Source organism: Podarcis erhardii (assembly GCF_964252035.2).
Source record: "Podarcis erhardii genome assembly, chromosome: 9".
Taxonomy (NCBI): Eukaryota; Metazoa; Chordata; class Lepidosauria; order Squamata; family Lacertidae; genus Podarcis; species Podarcis erhardii.
In genome coordinates this window covers 76,841,676-76,861,307 of record NC_138512.1, presented here as the reverse complement: position 1 = coordinate 76,861,307, position 19,632 = coordinate 76,841,676, and the positions used below count along the sequence as shown (strand labels likewise).

The 19,632-nt window shown below is 45.7% G+C and overlaps 1 protein-coding gene and 1 long non-coding RNA gene across 3 annotated transcripts in view; both read right to left on the bottom strand.

Moving 5' to 3' along the window:
• LOC309350464 overlaps nucleotides 1-18,459 on the bottom strand; it is a 251,288-nt gene extending 232,829 nt beyond the window's left edge. For both annotated transcript variants that reach the window (XR_014160403.1, XR_014160404.1), the window contains exons 1-2: nucleotides 17,902-18,459; nucleotides 17,576-17,643 (exon numbers count right to left, since the gene is read on the bottom strand). This is a non-coding gene — a long non-coding RNA (uncharacterized lncRNA). The remainder of the gene's footprint in view (nucleotides 1-17,575; nucleotides 17,644-17,901) is intronic.
• The window catches only part of FBXO41 (F-box protein 41), a 123,257-nt gene that overhangs the window by 90,503 nt on the left and 13,122 nt on the right, over nucleotides 1-19,632 (bottom strand). The window lies entirely within an intron of this gene.

The following is a 19,632-nucleotide window of genomic DNA, read 5'->3' as shown; positions in this document are numbered from 1 at the left end:
ATCGGTGATCCCTTGAGCCACTGCGAAGAACTCGAAGCGTTCGACGTAGTCTTCCCACGTGTGGGGCTCTGATGGCTGGAAGGGCTCCAATACCCTTGGACTCTCCATTGTCCTGTGGGCAGGGTCGTCTTCTCAGCCGGCCAGTGAGTCTTGTTCTTAGCTACAATCCGGACTCTGAGGCAGGGCTGCGTTTAACCGCTCCTCAGCATTCCGGATCCCACCTTCGTCGCCAGTTGTTGTGACGTGGGGTTTGTGATTTCAGCTCTCTTGACATAATATGCTGGAGATGGTTCTCTAGTAACACTTCTTTATTAAAAGCAACAAGACTAAAACCTGAGGAGGGGAGAGCTACATTTATAGGGACAGGGAACTAGCTAGAAGGGATACATTTTGGAGGAAAAAACAAAATAAAAAAATTCCTTCCAGTAGCACCTTAAAGACCAACTGAGTTAGTTCTAGGTATGAGCTTTCGTGTGCATGCACACTTCTTCAGATACCTGAAGAAGTGTGCATGCACACGAAAGCTCATACCTAGAACTAACTCAGTTGGTCTTTAAGGTGCTACTGGAAGGAATTTTTTTATTTTGTTTTGACCATGGCAGACCAACACGGCTACCTATCTGTAACATTTTGGAGGGAACAATATCAGGCAATCACAGTCCTGCCTTTTGGAGGAAACCAATAAGACAGAGGATCCAAATACAGCAGCTTAAATGAACCAATAGTAGCTGTACCCTCTGGAACCAAAAGGCAGTTACTTTACCCTAATTCAATTACAGACAATAATAATACAGATATAAAATCCTTTGACTCAATACACAACACTGTGCCTCCCATCTGTGTTGAGATGCAGCAGCCTGGAGGTCCCTTCAGAGACAAGGAGTTTAACAAATTTTTCACAGTTAGGTTTGTGGGGTGTGAAACACAGAGCAGTCAAGTACAACATTCCTAGAGTGGACATAAAAGGGGGGGTGGACCAGCCAGTCGGAACTTCCTGTTTCCTCCTGGGCTGGGACAGACTTCCTCTGCAAGTGACTGGAGGTGGGCGTGGCCTCACCTGCGCAGGTAACAAAAGACAGGACTGGTCAGTCAGCCATCTCTCTCTCTCTCTGACCACATCTGTCGAAGAAGCATCAGCCTAAGATGCTCTCTTGCCTTCCAGCCAAGAGAGGACAAAGGAACTATCTCCTTATGGGATAGATTCCACGTGTATATATTTTGTAACTTAAATCTGCCTTCTGAGATGCATCCGTGAGCAGGATGTGTGAGTAAACTATTTTATACTTTTATACAAGACTGTCTTGTGTCTATTCTTTTCAAGAGGGAATAAAGGGGAATTACCAGGAAACTTATTTTAGAGGCTTATACAAGCCTGGAAAACCTATCCGCTGTGAAAGTTTAAAAGGGGAATGTTACTCTGATTCCAGCCACAACTCATTCCCCTTCTCACAGAGAAGATCCTCTACACAATTGCATTTCCAAACACTGCCTTCAGCACATTGAAACGGGAGCGAGAGGAACGTTCCAAAATGTGAGCTTCGAAGTGACAAATCTGGGGCATTGTTTTCCCCTCTCTTTTATTACCATATCAAAAAACCCAGAGAGCCATCTAACAATGAAATTGTCTCTTAAGAATTAATGCAAACATTAAAACAGTTGCTGAAGTCTTTCCAAACATCTCAAGACATTGCTTACAACCACACCACCTGCCACAGGCCTGGCTTTGCCAGTGTAGTTTACTAAACAGAGATAAACACATCCCTGTTGAGCCCCTTTGTGTGAGCTGTGATTAAATCAGGAAGTATCTGACTAACCATAGTGTCCCAGTTCCTCTAAACCGGGAAACAATGGTTAGCAGCTCCAGAACATACCAGGATAGTAAGTCAACTTCAAACCGTGGTTATCCCGGCTTGTTCCAAACCTGCTAATCATACTTTCCTGGTCTGTACAAAATGGGAAGCTTTGGGGAATTAAGTATTTCTTGGTTTAATTGTGGTTTACAGCAATGAGTGGAGTGGGGAAAAAACTCCTTGCCAAGGCAAAAAACTTGGGCATATGTCTTGGGTTATTTAAACCAAAGTAAGTAATTGTCCAGGGATGTGGGTGGCGCTGTGGGTTAAACCACAGAGCCTAGGACTTGCCGAACAGAAGGTTGGCGGTTTGAATCCCCTGCCAGCCTAGCAGTTCGAAAGCACGTCAAAAGTGCAAGCAGATAATTAGGTACCGCTTCGGCAGGATGGTAAAGGGCATTTCCGTGCGCCGCTCTGATTCGCCAGAAGCGGCTTAGTCATGCTGGCCACATGACATGGAAGCTGTACACCAGCTCCCTCGGCCAATAAAGCGAGATGAGCGCCGCAACCCCAGAGTCATCCACGACTGGACCTAATTTACCTTTACCATGAATTTTAACAGGGAGAAATGTAAAGTATTGCACTTGGGCAAAAAAAAAATGAGAGGCACAAATACAAGATGGGTGACACCTGGCTTGAGAGCAGTACATGTGAAAAGGATCTAGGAGTCTTGGTTGACCACAAACTTGACATGAGCCAACAGTGTGACGCGGCAGCTAAAAAAGCCAATGCAATTCTGGGCTGCATCAATAGGAGTATAGCATCTAGATCAAGGGAAGTAATAGTGCCACTGTATTCTGCTCTGGTCAGACCTCACCTGGAGTACTGTGTCCAGTTCTGGGCACCACAGTTCAAGAAGGACACTGACAAACTGGAACGTGTCCAGAGGAGGGCAACCAAAATGGTCAAAGGCCTGGAAACGATGCCTTATGAGGAACGGCTAAGGGAGCTGGGCATGTTTAGCCTGGAGAAGAGGAGGTTAAGGGGTGATATGATAGCCATGTTCAAATATATAAAAGGATGTCACATAGAGGAGGGAGAAAGGTTGTTTTCTGCTGCTCCAGAGAAGCGGACACGGAGCAATGGTTCCAAACTACAAGAGAAAAGATTCCACCTAAACATTAGGAGGAACTTCCTGACAGTGAGAGCTGTTTGACAGTGGAATTTGCTGCCAAGGAGTGTGGTGGAGTCTCCTTCTTTGGAGGTCTTTAAGCAGAGGCTTGACGACCATATGTCAGGAGTACTCTGATGGTGTTTCCTGCTTGGCAGGGGGTTGGACTTGATGGCCCTTGTGGTCTCTTCCAACTCTATGATTCTATGATTCTATGATTCTATAATATTCCAAACCCAGTCATAGGGCTCTACTTTGCCCATCAATGCTACCTTCCAAGTCTTCAGATTTTTCAGAATTGCAGTTTGGGTTCCACTAGCTAGTACACCATCTTTCCCCTTTGTCATTATAAAACGAGCTTAAGGATTGGTTTTTAAAAAAATAAACACACACACATACACAAGATCTTATTTGCAAATTAACAGATTCTACCCAGGCCCACAAAATCTGCTACCTCCTTGTGGATATAGATGTCTTTACAACTTCCAGGACAGCTTTTCGGCCAAACGGATCGTCATCTTGGAGAGAAATCGGTGAAAGGGCTTTGCTATCCCTCCTAATGGAGATCAAGTGCTGCAAACTCCAGTATTGCAATGAATATTAAGTGCCGTTTGTGATTGTTCTCTCCCATTCCATGAACTTGCAGTGACCTTTGGTTGATGTAAATCAACTTTACTTTCTACTTTCACTGGAGAACTCTTGCCAAAAGGAAAACCTCCTCAAATCCCTTTCTGGGTCCTGAGCTTTCACTAAGCAATGCCAACAGACTTCCAAACGTGTCTCACCAGACTTAAGGAATAGAAACTCGATTTAAAAAACAAAACAAAACAAAAAACAGAAAGGAGGGAAGAGGTAAGAGTCTTAAAGGAAATGGATTCTGTGGCTTTGATTGAGATGTGCCCTTGGATTGGGTCCAGTCTGCCCATCTTTGGGCTCTGAAGCAAATGGTATAATTTCTAGGGCAAGGAGAAGTCCTGTCCAAGCAACCTTTGAGTCTCAAGGGCCAAAGGTTGGTGCCATCAACCAAGACACATAGATAGTCTGGTTCCATAAGGCATATGTAGACACGACACACATCTTTACTGCAGTCCATAGACCCAAAATTAAAAGTCAAGAAATTAAAAGACGCCTGCTTCTTGGGAGAAAAGCAATGACAAACCTAGACAGCATCTTAAAAAGCAGAGACATCACCTTGCCAACAAAGGTCTGTATAGTTAAAGCTATGGTTTTCCCAGTAGTGATGTATGGAAGTGAGAGCTGGACCATCAAGAAGGCTGATCGCCAAAGAATTGGTGCTTTTGAATTCTGGTGCTGGAGGAGACTCTTGAGATTCCCATGGACTGCAAGAAGATCAAACCTCTCCATTCTGAAGGAAATCAGCCCTGAGTGCTCACTGGAAGGACAGATCCTGAAGCTGAGGCTCCAAGACTTTGGCCACCTCATGAGAAGAGACGACTCCCTGGAAAAGACCCTGATGTTGGGAAAGATGGAGGGCACAAGGAGAAGGAGATGACAGAGGACGAGATGGTGGGACAGTGTTCTTGAAGCAACCAGCATGAGTTTGGCCAAACTGCGGGAGGCAGTGGAAGACAGGAGTGCCTGGCGTGCTCTGGTCCATGGGGTCATGAAGAGTCGGACACGACTAAACGACTAAACAACAACAGTCCCAAAATACACAGTAAAGTTGTACCTCAGTTTATGATTGTCTCGGAAGTTGAACATTTTTGTTTTCGAACAAAACCCAGAAGTAACTGCTTCAGTTTTCAAACATTTTTCAGAAGCCAAACATGTCACACCACTCCTGTATTGAGTTTTATGGACGTAAATGCTTCTGGAAATGCATACTTTGGTTTTTGAATGTTTCGGAAGTCGAACCATCTTCCGGAACAGATTACATTCAAAAATTGAGGTTTCACTGTACAGTACAACAGTGGTATATATCAACAGTTATTAAGGTGTAAGAGAGATCTTGCTAGCCAACAGAGGAGCTTTAGCAAGTACAGTGGTACCTCGGGTTACAGACGCTTCAGGTTACAGACACTTCAGGTTACAGGCTCCGCTAACGCAGAAATAGTACCTCGGGTTAAGAACTTTGCTTTAGGATGAGAACAGAAATTGGGCCGTGGTGGCGTGGCGGCAGGAGTGGGAGGTGCCATTAGCTAAAGTGGTGCTTCAGGTTAAGAACAGTTTCAGGTTAAGAATGGACCTCTGGAATGAATTAAGTTCTTAACCTGAGGTACCACTGTATATACTGCTTCTGAGAGAAACTTTGCATATACAGTGGTACCTCGGTTTAAGAAAAGTCTGGTTTAAAAACAATTCGGTTTGCAAACTCCACAAAACCGGAAATAGTGTCTTGGTTTGAGAACTTTACCTTGGTCTAAGAGTGGAATCTGAATGGTGGAAGGGCACCGGTGGCAGGAGGCCTCATTAGGGAAAGCATGCCTTGGTTTAAGAACCGTTTTGGTTTAAGAACTGACTTCCAGAATAGATTAAGTTCGTAAACTGAGGTACCACTGTATACCAGATGTTCTAATGTTGAACCACACAACCCTTCCCCAAAGTTGAAGGTCCAGGTGACCCTCCCCACCCCCTGCTGGGCCCTTTACTGATTCTGTGCCCCAGCTTCGCCATCCATCACTCATCCTCCTGGCAGGACCTTTAGTTCCATCCATCGTTGTTTCCCGAGCAACCGGCAGCCCAAAGGGACCTCGCAGCAGATGGCTTTACCATGTATTTATTTTATTTACTTCATGAAATTGATAGACTGCCTGACTGCAAAAGTAGCAACCTCAAAGCAGTCTGATTTTTTTTTAGAAAAATCAAATCACCAAGAAAAATTGACAACTAGCATTTAAAACATGCAAAAGGACGAAATAGTAAAACGGGTTAAAAATTCACACCAGCTTTCTAAGCCTCTGGATAGGCTTGCCTTAGCAGGTAACATAGTGAAGGAGCCCGCCTGATATCAAGAGGCAGGGAGTTCCGAAGTGTAGCTGCTGCCAGACTGAAAGATCGATTTCTTGCAAACGCAAAGTGGGTATTATGGGGGCCAAATACACCGATAGAAGTGGTCAAGTGGGCCTGTGTGGGGTTAGGCAATCTCATAAGTAAGTTGTTGAGGGCTTGTCCCACAGGTGGCAGCCGAGCAAAGCAGAGCTAGTATCCCAGGACTGGCAGAGGGCAGCTCCAGAGCCCACATCCGAATCTGACTCTTTGTCAGGGATTGGTCTGAGGAGAAATGGTGGAGACTGCGCTTCCCTTCCTGGAGAAGAAGAGGACAGTATAGATTTAGAAAAGTGATGTGATGGCCTGGGAATCTGATTCAGAGGCTGAACCGGAGGAATCCCAGCCTGCACAGGAGTCCCCGCCTCCAGGGCCGGCTGAACTGGGGCAGGGCCTTGATTCTGAAGTGCCTGCACCTGTGCCGGATCCTCAGGAGCAGGCACCAGGTGATTCCACTCTGGCTCCAGAGCTGGTTGAGGGCTCAGTGCCTGCAGGTGAGTCTCCCCCTGGGTCCAGTAACCCTCCAGCCTCTCCTGAACTGCAGAGGCTCAGGGCAGAGAGGCGAAGGGAACTGGTTTCTCCCAGGAGGAGTGCTCGCCTTAAGGCCAGGAGAGGCGGGTCTCCTGGGGGCCGGGACCGCCCCTGGCCTCAGAGAAGATAAAGGCCAGCCAGCCCGGTCCCAGGTTGCGGGAGCAACGTCGTTGATGAGCTGTTTCGGCCAGCATCCAGTCCTGTTTCCCCCAGAGTTCCTGTCCCTGCCCAGCTTCCTGCTGTGGACCCCGCTTCGCCCGAGGAGGACCGTCTGCCGACCCTCAACTCAGGTCCCGGACCTCGCCCCACGGTAACCTCCCCCCTGGTCCAGCACAAGTGATTTATGGAAGGTTATAGTTCAGAGGCTGCAGAGGTGTGCTGGGCCTGGGGGTAACCTGAGAAACGTGGTCCAGGACCGGTCCAGAATCCGTAGGTTCCGCTAGGAGTCAGTCCGACAGGGTCAAGGCAGGAAACCAGGCTAAGTCAGGCACAGGGTCTCAGGCAGGTTCTAGCACACAGCAATGTTGCTCCCGCAACCTGGAGTGGGGTCCCACAGCCTTTTATTTCTGTCAGGGTAATGGCTGGTCCTGATCCCCTGGTGACTCACCTCCCTGTTTCGCCTGAAGGCGAGCACTCCTCCTGCGAATACTCAGGTCTCTCCTTCTCTCAGACCTGAGTCTCTGCAGCTCGGGAGACATTGGTGGGTTACTAGACCCAGGGGCCACCTCAGCCTCCCCTGACCCAACTGGTAGTGGAGCAGCTGTAAGTGATGGCCCAGCTGGAGGCAACGAGGTAATCCCTGCATCTGGAGCCAGGGCAGGGTCAGGCCCCTGACTCGGCCCAGCTGGTGCTTGTTGCAGGGGAACCTGTGCAGACTGGGACTCTTCAGAATCAGGCCCCGGACTTGGTTCAGATGATGCCTGAGGCAAAGGATCCAGTGCGGACTGAGACTCCTCCAGCTCCGAGTCCGAGCCCGAGTCCCAGGCCATCACAAGAACAGTGGTTTGCGGAAGGTTGTAGTTCAGAGGCTGCAGAGGGGAGAAGCTGGGAAATATTGGGAGAGGGGCAGCAAGAAGAAGCAGAAGCCCCAGCGGAGATACAGCTGACAGACTCAATGTCTCTTGAAAGCATTCCTGAACCCCCTCTCCCAGGACCCAGCGTGCATTGAGAGTAGTAGAACAGGAAGCTCAGAGGCAGAAAACACAGACCAGGTGACGCAGGGATGATGTACAACAGAAGAGACAGAGGGGGTGGGACTTAACTCGGAGCAAAGCCATTACCTGAGAGTCAGCATCATCCCAGCCGTGAGGGAGGTCGATCCAATTCCCTGAAGCCTGACACTCGTGCATGTTGTTGAGATTGTAAGGATATCCCCCAGTCGCGGCTGCAGCTGACCTGCTTCTGATGAGGCTAACGGCTGCAAAGCGCATTGAGGATTGCAAATACACATACACACACTTATTTAAAAACAACATAGGCAATAATGCAGCAGGGTCTGCGCACCTCTCGCCGCAGGACTGGTGAGTGGTTTTTCCTGCAATTGCATCCATAATAGATGTGTTTTCTGAGGGGGTATTAATAAAGCTTCATGCATCATTAAAAGAGACGGTGTGTGGAAAGAGATCGAGCGGTGCTTACTCCGAGGAGAGGAGAGACTCCTGTCTTGCGGTGGTGAAGAGGCGCTGCTAACCAGCAGCTAGGCTCTCCTCCCTGCAATCCATCTTAAATAATAATAATAATAATAATAATAATAATAATAATAATAATACATTTTATTCTTTACATTTCCCAGGAGATTCCCTGAAACACATTATAAAAACTTGCATTCCCATAAATACACATCAACTTATAATGGTATATGCCTGCAAAACACGGGCTTATTAAGTGATCTGCAAGTTTGTATAAACCTCTGGAATCGGCCTTTGGTTTCCTGGAGCATTTGTGAACCAAATGAAGATCCTGCAGATGTGCCTCTGTGCGCTTGCCAGTTTTAATTTGTGGGTCAATTTTTCCATATGGGCAATACGCCTTACTCTCCTGTATCAAGCATTCAAGTTCGCAGCTTTTAAGTCCTTCCAGAATGGGACTATAACGATACATGCTGACCTTTAAAGCCCTAAACGGCCTCGGCCCAGTATACCTGAAGGAGCGTCTCCACCCCCATCATCCAGCCCGGACACTGAGATCCAGCTCCGAGGGCCTTCTGGTGGTTCCCTCGCTGTAAGAAGCCAAGTTACAGGGAACCAGGCAGAGGGCCTTCTCCGTGGTGGCACCTGCCCTGTAGAACTCCCTCCCATCAGATGTCAAGGAAATAAACAACTATCCTATTTTTAAAAGACATCTGAAGGCAGCCCTGTTTAGGGAAGTTTTTAATGTATAATCCTGTATTGTTTTAAACACTTGATTGGCAGCCGCCCAGAGTGGCTGGGGAAACTCAGCCAGATGGGCGGGGTATAAATAATAAATTATTATTATATCTTATTATTTGCGCAAACACACAGCACAGAGACATTTGTATCTGTTGGATGCAGAGGCAAATTAGGCAGTCATCTTCTCATGTTTGTACATGCAACACCACAGTTGTGTTTGTGGCAAATGTGCAATGCATAGGATTGAGCAAAGTTGCGAGAAGCGAAGCTACAGGGAACCAGGCAGAGGGCCTTCTCGGTAGTGGCGCCCGCCCTATGGAACACCCTCCCATCAGATGCCAAGGAAATAAACAACTATCTGACTTTTAGAAGCCATCTGAAGGCAGCCCTGTTTAGGGAAGTTTTTAATGTCTGGTGTTTTATCGTGTTCTTAATATTCTGTTGGGAGCTGCCAGATGGGCGGGGTAAAAATATAATGATGTTGTTGTTGTTGTTGTTGTTGTTGTTGTTGTTATGCCAATAAGATAAATACAAGGTGTTGCTTAGCCATCAAATTCTGATTCTCATTTAAATACACATCTCATTAAACACTTTCTCCCCAAAACTTGCCACCTTCGGACATGTCCACCACAGGTGTCTATAGCTGCCCCTGTTCTGCAATGTCTCTTTAGTGGCCCTATAATCTGCTGGATTGTGAGAGACCCAAACGGATCAAGCAAGTTCAGGCTGGGTGTTGAGGTTAGAGGAGCGGTTCTCAAACTTTTCCCCTCTCAGCCTCACTTTCAGAATAAAAATTTACTGGCGCCAATCCAATTTTTGATAAGCAATACATAGGAAATGAAAAAGAAACTCTTACCCTGCTTGATTTATAACACAGATCACAACTGCTTTATAATATGGTCGCATCCAGGAAGTATAGAACAATGCAGCTATATAATAACATGTATCATTCCCAAAATATAATGATAAATGAGCCTCTTGCACACGTACCTTAAGTATGTATACGAAAATGAGAGGTGTGAGCTTCCTTTTGCCAGGTAACCTCATTTACATGAGAGAAAATAATTTCTTTATTTAGGGCAGCCCTGTTTAGGGAAGTTTTTAATGACTGATGTTTTAATGTATTTTTATTTTTTATTTTTTAAAAATATTTTTAATTAGAATTTTATTTACAACATAACATAACTCCCCCACCCCCCAATACAGAAATACAATAAACATAACATACAACAATACAAACAACCAAATAAAAGACTTCCTTTATCCTGTATCTGGCCTACTTATTTACTTCTTATAAACTGTTTCCTTTACGAATAATTATTAAGATTTTTCTAATTATAACTTAAATATCCACAAAGTCTCCTGCAGACATTAATCGAAAGAAGTCCAGGTATGTATTTTAGGGCACTGTTTTGGGAAGTATTCTCTGCATTTAATGTGTTTTTAATCTTTTCTTGGAAGCCGCCCAGAGTAGCTGGGGAAACTCAGCCAGATGGGCGGGGTAGAAATAAATAAATCATCATCATCATCATCATCCGGTCTAATTTGGGACAAACAAACTCTTATCTCCTCATCAATGCAAATAAGCCTTTCTCTTTTCTGATCTCTCCTATTTGTCAGAGTTGACTATTCCTGTACACAACAAATGTTGTGGAAAACTGTGGAAGAATACACAATGATCCCAAAGAGAGGCATGGATATTGTTTCTGGTTTCATATCCGAAAAGAGTCCAGTGGCATGCCTATACTACGTTGAAATGCTGAAATGTTTCTTTGATTATCCTTGAATCTTCCTGCACACTTGCCTTCCTATCCCTAGGAGAGACCTGAGTTTGAATCCCCACTTGGCCATGAAGGTCACTGGGTGACCTTGGGTCAGTCACTGTCTCTCAGCCTAACCCAGGGGTCAGCAAACTTTTTCAGCAGAGGGCCGGACCACTGTCCCTCAGAGCTTGTGGGGGGCCGGACTATTTTTTTGGGGGGAAATGAACAAATTCCTGTGCCTCACCAATAACCCAGAAATGCATTTTAAATAAAAGCACACATTCTACTCATGTAAAAACATCAGGCAGGCCCCACAAATAACCCAGAGATGCATTTTAAATAAAAAGACACATTCTGCTCATGTAAAAACAGGCTGATTCCCGGACTGCCCGCGGGCCAGATTGAGAAGGCGATTGCACTGCATCAAGCCCCTGGGCCTTAGTTTGCCTTGTTGTTTAGTCGTTTAGTCATGTCCGACTCTTCGTGATGCCATGGACCAGAGCACGCCAGGCACTCCTGTCTTCCACTGCCTCCAGCAGTTTGGTCAAACTCATGCTGGTAGCTTCGAGAACACTGTCCAACCATCTTGTCCTCTGTAATCCCCTTCTCCTTGTGCCCTCCATCTTGTGGGATGTAAACACAGGAGCAGTCAATGACAACATTCCTAGAGTGTATATGTTAGAACATGGGGAGGGATGTCTGTCCAGCAAGCAGGTAAACTTCCTGGGGACGGACTTCCTCCGCATGTGACCAGAGGTGGGTGTGGCCTCACCTGTGCAGGTAATGATAAAAGCACAGGGCAGGCAGCCACTCTCTCTCTTGCCTCTTGCCTCTTGCCTCTTGCCTCTTGCCTCTTGCCTCTCTGCCATCTTCATCTTCTGAAGGAGCAACATGCCCTCTTGGCTCCCAGCCAAGAGAGGACAGTAATATCTTGCTACAAGATAGATTCTAACTGCATGTAACCTTTTTAAGCCTGCCTACCTTCTGGGATCATATTGTGAACAGAACGTGAGTAAACTCTTTTATACTTTTATAAAGACTGTGTCGTGTCTTGTATTTTAAGAGGGAACAAAGGGGAAATTACCAGAGTAATTATTATAGAGGTTCTAGCGAACCTGTGCAAGCGTTACCGTTGCGAACTTAAAGGGGAATGTCTATAAACTCTGCTGATATTTTGGGAACTTGTTAGTACAAGTTGGATAAGGATATAATTAGTCAATATATCCTCTCCTGCACCCCAGAACATTCCCACACATCTTTCCCAACATCAGGGTCTTTTCCAGGGGGTATTCTCTTCCCATGAGATGGCCAAAGTATTGGAGCCTCAGTTTCAGGATCTGTCCTTCCAGTGAGCACTCAGGGCTGATTTCTTTCAGAATGGATAGGTTTGATCTTCTTGCAGTCCATGGGACTCTCAAGAGTCTCCTCCAGCACCAGAATTCAAAAGCATCAATTCTTCGGCGATCAGCCTTCTTTATGGTCCAGCTCTCACTTCCATACATCACTACTGGGAAAACCATAGCTTTAACTATACAGACCTTTGTTGCCAAGGTGATGTCTCTGCTTTCTAAGATGCTGTTTAGGTTTGTCATTCCTTTTCTCCCAAGAAGCAGGCGTCTTCTCATCCATAATGCTCACTGGGTGACTGTGGGCCAGTCACTTGCTTTCAGCCTAACCGACCTCACAGGGTTGTCGTGAGGATAAGATGGGGAGGAGGAAATTTATGCTGCCTTGGGCTCCTTAGAGGAAAGCTGGAGTAAAAATGTAATGGCTAGGGACTGGGGGTTATTGGTTTTGAAATATACTCAGAGTCGAGAGTGGATTTCATGCTCTTTATTCAGCTCATAGTGGTGAGGAGGGAATGAAAGTCCCCTCAAAGTGTCTGCTTTATATACATTATTTACACAATGGGCTGCACGTGATTGGCTAATTCCGGAATTCTCCTGTCGGCCAACCAGGTTGTGGATTCACTTCTATCAGGAGCTGGATTGGGTGGCTCCTGCCGGCCAATCATACTGCTGCGTTGTTCTAGGACCAATCAGACTGCTGCAGTTTGGATCCTATTCAACTCAGTACATAACAGGTTTGTTTTTTTATCATGCTTTCATTGTTATTTTATTATTATTATCTTGCATTTGTATGTTGTCTTCCAGAGCGGCAAGGAGAGAATCAGAACCGGATTGTGATATAACTGCAGGAAACAATGTGGAACCTGGGCCTTGTTCGCCATACGAACGGCGTTTGGTTGTTATGGGAACAACTCTGTTCTGAAGCCCCGGAGGGAAAACTCGAAGAATTTGGAAAGAGCAAGTGTCTCTCTTGACAACACATGCCAACACACACGCGTCCATTACCTCGCGGGCCGCAGCTTTAAATAAACGTCAAGCGCAAACCCATTTGCAAAGAATGGGAAATGCGCTGAGATTGTTGCTCTGCTATTGAGTCACTGCATGTTCCTTGCACTGCGTTGTGTTTTCATATCCGGGCTTTGCCGGCAGCTAAGTCTGCAAGCGCCTTGCAAAGTGAGCACTCAGCAACCTTCCCTCCGGCGACGTCTGCAAGACACTAAATCTTCAGTCGTTCCAAAACCTGATTTCATAAAATAAATAATAATAATAATTTTTTATTTATACCCCGCCTTTCCCTTTCAAAAACCGAGCTCATGGTGGCTAACAACAAATTTAAAACACTTAATTGTAAAAGCAGCATAAAATAAAGTATAATAACATGAATAACAATAAAAATAAAAAATCAACTTAGGGGAAATAAGCATTAGATAATCCCCAGGGCTAGCTGGCTGAATTGGTCCTACTTGGGCAGCAAGGAGGCCAGGGGAGAATTAGCTGTGGGGTCTCAGAGCGGGTGATCTTCATAAAAGATGAGGGGCAGGGAAGAGAAGGGAAATAAAAGATCAGGCTGAATTCAAATTAAAGGCCAGGCAGAATAGCTCTGTCTTACAGGCCCGACGGAAGGAGGTTAAATCCTGCAGGGCCCTGGTCTCATGGGACAGAGCATTCCACCAGGTCGGAGCCACCACTGAGAAGGCCCTGGCCCTGGTGGAGGATAGTCTGACTTCCTTAGGGCCCGGGACCTCTAAACGATGGTTGCTCATGGACCTTAATTTTTTTTTTTAAATGATTTTTATTAATTTTACAACACAAACAAAAAACAAACAAACATAACACGACTTCCCCATGCCTCCCCTTCACTGCATCCTTATTTTAGAATTTTTTAGCAATCCTTCATCCATTTTTATATTTAATTCTCTTTAAAATTTTCTTAAGCTTAAATTTTTACAGCTGTAATTCTTTATATCAAATCCCTTGACATCTTAACATTCCGAAATTTTACAACAATTTTTAAGATAAATTTTAATTTTTTTCCAGTCCTCTTCCACTGTCTCTCTCCTGGTTGCTCATGGACCTTAAGGTCCTCTGTGGGGCAGACCAGGAGAGGCGGTCCCGTAAGTACGAGGGCCCTAAGCCCTCCATAAGAATGGACTGCTGAGTCGGGCCAAAGTCCCATCTAGTCCAACATCCTGTTCTCACAGCGGCCAACCAGATGCCTGTTGGAAATCCACAAGCGGGATTTGAGTGCGAGAGAAATGCTCTCCCTTCTGGTGGTTTCCAGCAACTGGGATTCAAAAGCACTGCTACCTCCAAATGTGGAGGCAGAGCGTAGAAATTGTGGCTAGGAGCCATCGATATCTCTCTTCTCCATGAAGTTGTCTAATCCTCTTTTAAAGCCATCTAAGTTGGTGGCCGACCTGTGGGAGGGAGTTCCAAAGACTTCATTTTCTCTGTCCCAATTAGTCCAACATTCAGCTCCATCTGATGTTCTAGTGTTGTGAAAGAGGAAGGAAAACTTTTCTCTATCTGCTTTCTCATGCCATGAGAAAAGAGGCGTCTCAGTCTGCACAGGACCCTTTGCATCAGGTGCCATCTGAACCTGGTCTGGGGCCTGATCCTGAAGAGCCCCACAGGTACCCCTGTCTGCACAGTCTGCACAGGTTCCCCTGCAACAAGCACCAGCTGGCCTGAGTCAGGGGCCTGAGCCTGCCCTGGCTCCAGGTGCGGGGATTACCTCGTTGCCTCCAGCTGGGCCATCACTTACAGCTGCTCCACTACTGGTTGGGTCAGGGGAGGCTGAGGTGGCCCCTGGGTCCAGTAACCCTCCAACATCTCCCAAGCTGCAAAGACTCAGGTCTGAGAGAAGGAGAGACCTGAGTACTCGCAGGAGAAGTGAGACAGGGAGGTGAGTCAGGGAGGTGAGGTGATCAGGACCGGCCGTTACCCCGTCAGAAATAAAAGGCTGTCGGACCCTGCCCAGGTTGAGGGAGCAATAGCTGTATGCTAGATCCTGCCTGAGATCCCGTGCCTGTCCTTGCCTGGTTTCCTACCTTGGCCCTGTTGGACTGACTCCCAGCTGAACCTTCAGATTCTGGACCGGTCCTGGACCGCATTTCACGGGTTACCCCAGGACCCAACACACCACGTCTCTTTCTCACCCTTTCTCTAAACTTCAAAGTCCCAGATGCTGCAGTTGCTCCAACTCTTTGATCGTTTTTGATTTCCATTTTCTGAGCCTTTTCCAACTCTGCAATGCCATCTCTTCAAAGTGAGGCATTTTTAAAAGGCAGATTTCCAAGTAGAGAGCCACCCCGGGCAAACTTCCTGGCTTTGCAAAGGATCTGTCTTGCAATTCAAAACAAAACAAAAAAACCTATGCAAAATCTGAGCTGTTAGATCCGAGCAAGGATTTCTGGCAAGACCTTAGCTCTCTTGCAAATCCGTTTCAGATAAACATTGCAAAACCTGAGCTGCAAGGGAGCTCAGAGCAAAGGTTTCTGCAGGCACTTTTAGCTCATTTGCCAACAGGAATGTAAGTTGGTGGGATTTCAAATAAGTAGGTGAATAACATTAAAAAAAAAAAAAAAGATTTTAAATTAATTTTTCAACAAAAATAACAGAAATAAAAATCAAACGACAACAAACATCACAACAAAGAACAAACAAAATTGCAAAAAACAACAACAACCAAAAACCATATCAAATCCATGATATGGAATTCTCCGAATCCTGTTACTTCCCTCATCCCTGGTTCCTTACTTTCCTTTTTCAACTGCATATCATTTCTACTCCAAATTATTTTTCTACCTCAAATGCCTTACATTATTTCTAAAATTACAAGTGTTCTTAAAATCCTGCCAATGTATTAACCTATTTACAATACTTTTGTAAGTACATAATAAACATTTCCCATTCTTTTTAAAATTTCTTTCTTTTATATATAAATATTTTTTATTAACAGGCCAATCAAATCACATTAATTCCAAATCACATTAGTTCCAAATTATACAGCCAATTTTTAAAAAAATTTATTGGGGGTACCCATACTTCGCGCTCCGAAAGGGAACCAAACATCGCTCTTCCTGCTGCTTTAATTTCACAGTTCTATCCAGTTCTGTCCAGATAGTCTCCTTATTATTTTCCTCATCTTCTTTTTGTAATCATATATTCCTTTCTTTGAGATCTCTGATAATCTTCACAAGGGTTGAAAACAAACATGTCCTATGTGGATTTTACACTCTCCAAGAGCCATATCACGTTAAGGACAGCCGCCATTTCCACACCTCCGTAAACAACATTCTTACAGTCTGTCCATGATTTCCACCGGCCTGCGAAGCTGTATCTCAGGGGGCCCCTGCCGGGTCAAATTCACATTCCATACATGCCATACATTCACATTCCGATGACCACGGTCCCCCCCCCCCCGTGCTCCTGTAGGCAGGCCATCTTGACGAGTCTATTTGAAACTGCGTCACAAAGCTTTCCTTCCGTTCCCGATCTTTCCGCCAGCCTTTCTTTGTTCTTTGTTCAATAATTCATTTCCACACAGCTTTTAATCTCCAGCTTCTGATTATTAAATTGCAACAATTTTTTTCTCTCTGGGAGGGAGGATTATTGGGTACTCACATAAGACAAAAAAAGAAAAGTTTTTCCCTCCCTCCCTTTCCATTTCAGTCTGACATACCCGTCTCTTAATGATGAGTCTTCACTTGATTTATTATTCAGCCCGTTGCTCCGCACACAGAGGTCCCATTAATCAGCAGTCTTTACACCCGATCTTCGCTTGAAGTATGTGCAATTGCTTCTTTATCCAATTATATATTTTGAAGTAATGCAAACCAGTGCGCAATCAGAGATAGCATCCGGGAGAGTGGCCTCACACGAGGGCTGTGTGCCAAGCGCCCGGTCACCCCCTTCTTTTGAATCCGGGGGTGAATTATGGGCACAGCTGGCAAGGCAGTCCCCCCCATCCCCTTGGGGGGGCAAGGGAGGCTACATACTCCCATAGCAGCCTCTTAATTACCTTGTGTGGGTCAGAGAGATGTTATTGTCGGCCATCTTCCAATGCGCCCCCTGGTGGCCCCCCTCTTTTTAAAATTTCTTGTCATCTTCATTTCTGAGCTTTCCAATTAGTTTCGCCATTTCTGCATAGTCATTAACTTGGTTTGCCAATCTTCTTCCATTGGGACTGCTTCCTCTTTCCATCTCTGGGCTAACACAGGCATGTCCAAAGTCAGTTTCAGGGGCCTAATCCGGCTCAACAACTTTGGTCGGCCCTCACACATGTTCAATTCATCAAATCTGGCCCTCTTTGAAAAAAGTTTGGGCACCCCTGGGCTAACAGTATCCAGGTGGCCGTTGTAGCATACAGAAACATTTTTTTCTGTTCTTTTGGAATCTCCGCTCATAGAATACCTAATAAAAAAGGCTTCTGGGTGGTTGTTTTTTAAGCAAAGGTTACTCTAAACATTTTTTTTTCATTTCATTATAAATCATTTCCCAATAGTTTTTGACCTTCCTACATTCCCACCACATATGATAAAACGTACCCTCTGTTTCTCTACATTTCCAACACTTATTAGAACTTGCTCTGTACATTTTTGCTAATTTAACCGGGGTTAAATACGTACCACCGATACATCATTTCCATGTAGTTCTCTTTCACTAAAGTACAGTCATACATCAGGTTGAAGTTGCTTCAGGTTGAGCATTTTCGGGTTGCGCTCCGTGGCAACCCGGAAGTAATGCATTACTTCCGGGTTTCGCCGCTCGCACATGCGCAGACGGTCAAAATGATGTCACTCACATGTGCAGAAACAGTGAATCGCGACCCGCACACGCGCAGACGCGAGTTGCGTTCAGGATGGGATCAGGGCTCCGGAACGGATCCCTTTCATATCCAGAGGTACCACTTTAAAGTACATGCAGTAAAGTACATTCAGTACTTTCAAATTCAAATCTATCTTCCAAAACGCTTCCAAAGCCTTTCCCAGTCCATCATTAATATATTATGTTGGTGGAGATCATTTTAAACCTGCAGTTTCATAGCATATCAGGGCAGAGGGGACACTCTGGTGGTGGTCGGCCACTTGTCTGGAGCTATTTTACTTGGCTCCCCCAAGGAGAAGGCTGTACCACATCGCCTCCCAAGCTGAATTCGGCCTGCCTGGTTGCAGGGAGCAGCTGTAGCTCAAATACGGCACGGATGACAGCTGTGGCCTTGTTGACGGCGTGCTGGCAAAGTGCAGCGCATGGAGGTTGCAGCAGTTTGAGAGCGCTGACCTCTCTGTCATTTGGTCTTTTCAACAGCAGCTCCTCACAGTCATCCAAACAAAAAAGCGAAGAAGGAGGAGGCTGACGGGATAACGGAAGGCAGAGTGACAGGTGTTTGGTTCTTTTTTATAAAAAATAATAATATTTTTTATTAGGAATTTCAACAAAACATTTTATCAAAAAACATATCATCCTTAATCCCCCCTATTTCCCCCCCCCCCTCCACCCTCCCCATAAAAGACAAGCACTCCTGTCTTCCACTGCCTCCCGCAGTTTGGTCAGACTCATGCTGGTAGCTTCGCGAACACTGTCCCACCATCTCGTCCTCTGTCGTCCCCTTCTCCTTGTGCCCTCCATCTTTCCCAACATCAGGGTCTTTTCCAGGGATTCTTCTCTTCTCATGAGGTGGCCAAAGTATTGGAGCCTCCAGACTAGATTTGAGTCCCAAGTAGGCTGTTCCTTTCCAGCTCCTACTTCTTCTGGCTCAATCTCTGCCTCCCAGTAAAATTCTGGTCTATTCCTCCTGTGGGACACCACACTCTGTCCTTCACAATACGCTCAGAGTGACTACAGAAGCCTGCCTCATTCCTCAACAGGCTGACAATCAAGCTGCTCCACCTGCCAGAATCTGGAGCACATCTGCCTTCATCTCCAGTTATTGGTGAAGGGGTTGAAATGAAAGATTCGCTATCATAGTCCTATGTCAGCTTTCTTGACGTAAACAGAGTTACAGTGGTACCTTGGTTCTCAAACTTAATCCATTCCGGGAGTCCGTTCAACTCCCGAAATGGTTCAAAAACCAAGGCACAGCTTCTGATTGGCTGCAGGAGCTTCCTGCAGCCAATTGGAAGCCACGTCGGATGTTCAGCTTCCAAAAAACGGTCGCAAACCAGAACACTTACTTCTGGGTTTGCGGCGTTCGGGAGCCGATTTATTTAGGAGCCAAGTCATTTGAGTACAAAGGTACCACTGTATTGTATTCGGTCTAATGTCCCAAACATTTGTTAAGATATTCCGTTCCACCTTAAGAGGAACAGGCTGTTGTGTGTCACATGCCTGTTTACATTCCAGCACAGCTTGCTGGGAACTTCCGTTTGTGTATAGCTTTTGCTTATGCTTCTTGCTTTGGACATGAAGGAGAGCAGACATGTTTTCTTTGTCCTGATGTATGCTAAATAAACTGCTGTAAATATGCTTTACACAGCCTCTCTCTCTGCCCTTCTGTTGTGAAGAGTTATTTTCTCTGCTGGCTTGCGTGCTCAGCTTCTGAAGGTTTCTGAGGTTTGAGTCGCAGTTACATGCTGATTCAAGGACCGGAGATTGGCTGGCTGCCGGCCGGTGGGCTGGAGTCAGTTGGGGGCCTGCCAATTGCCCTTGTTC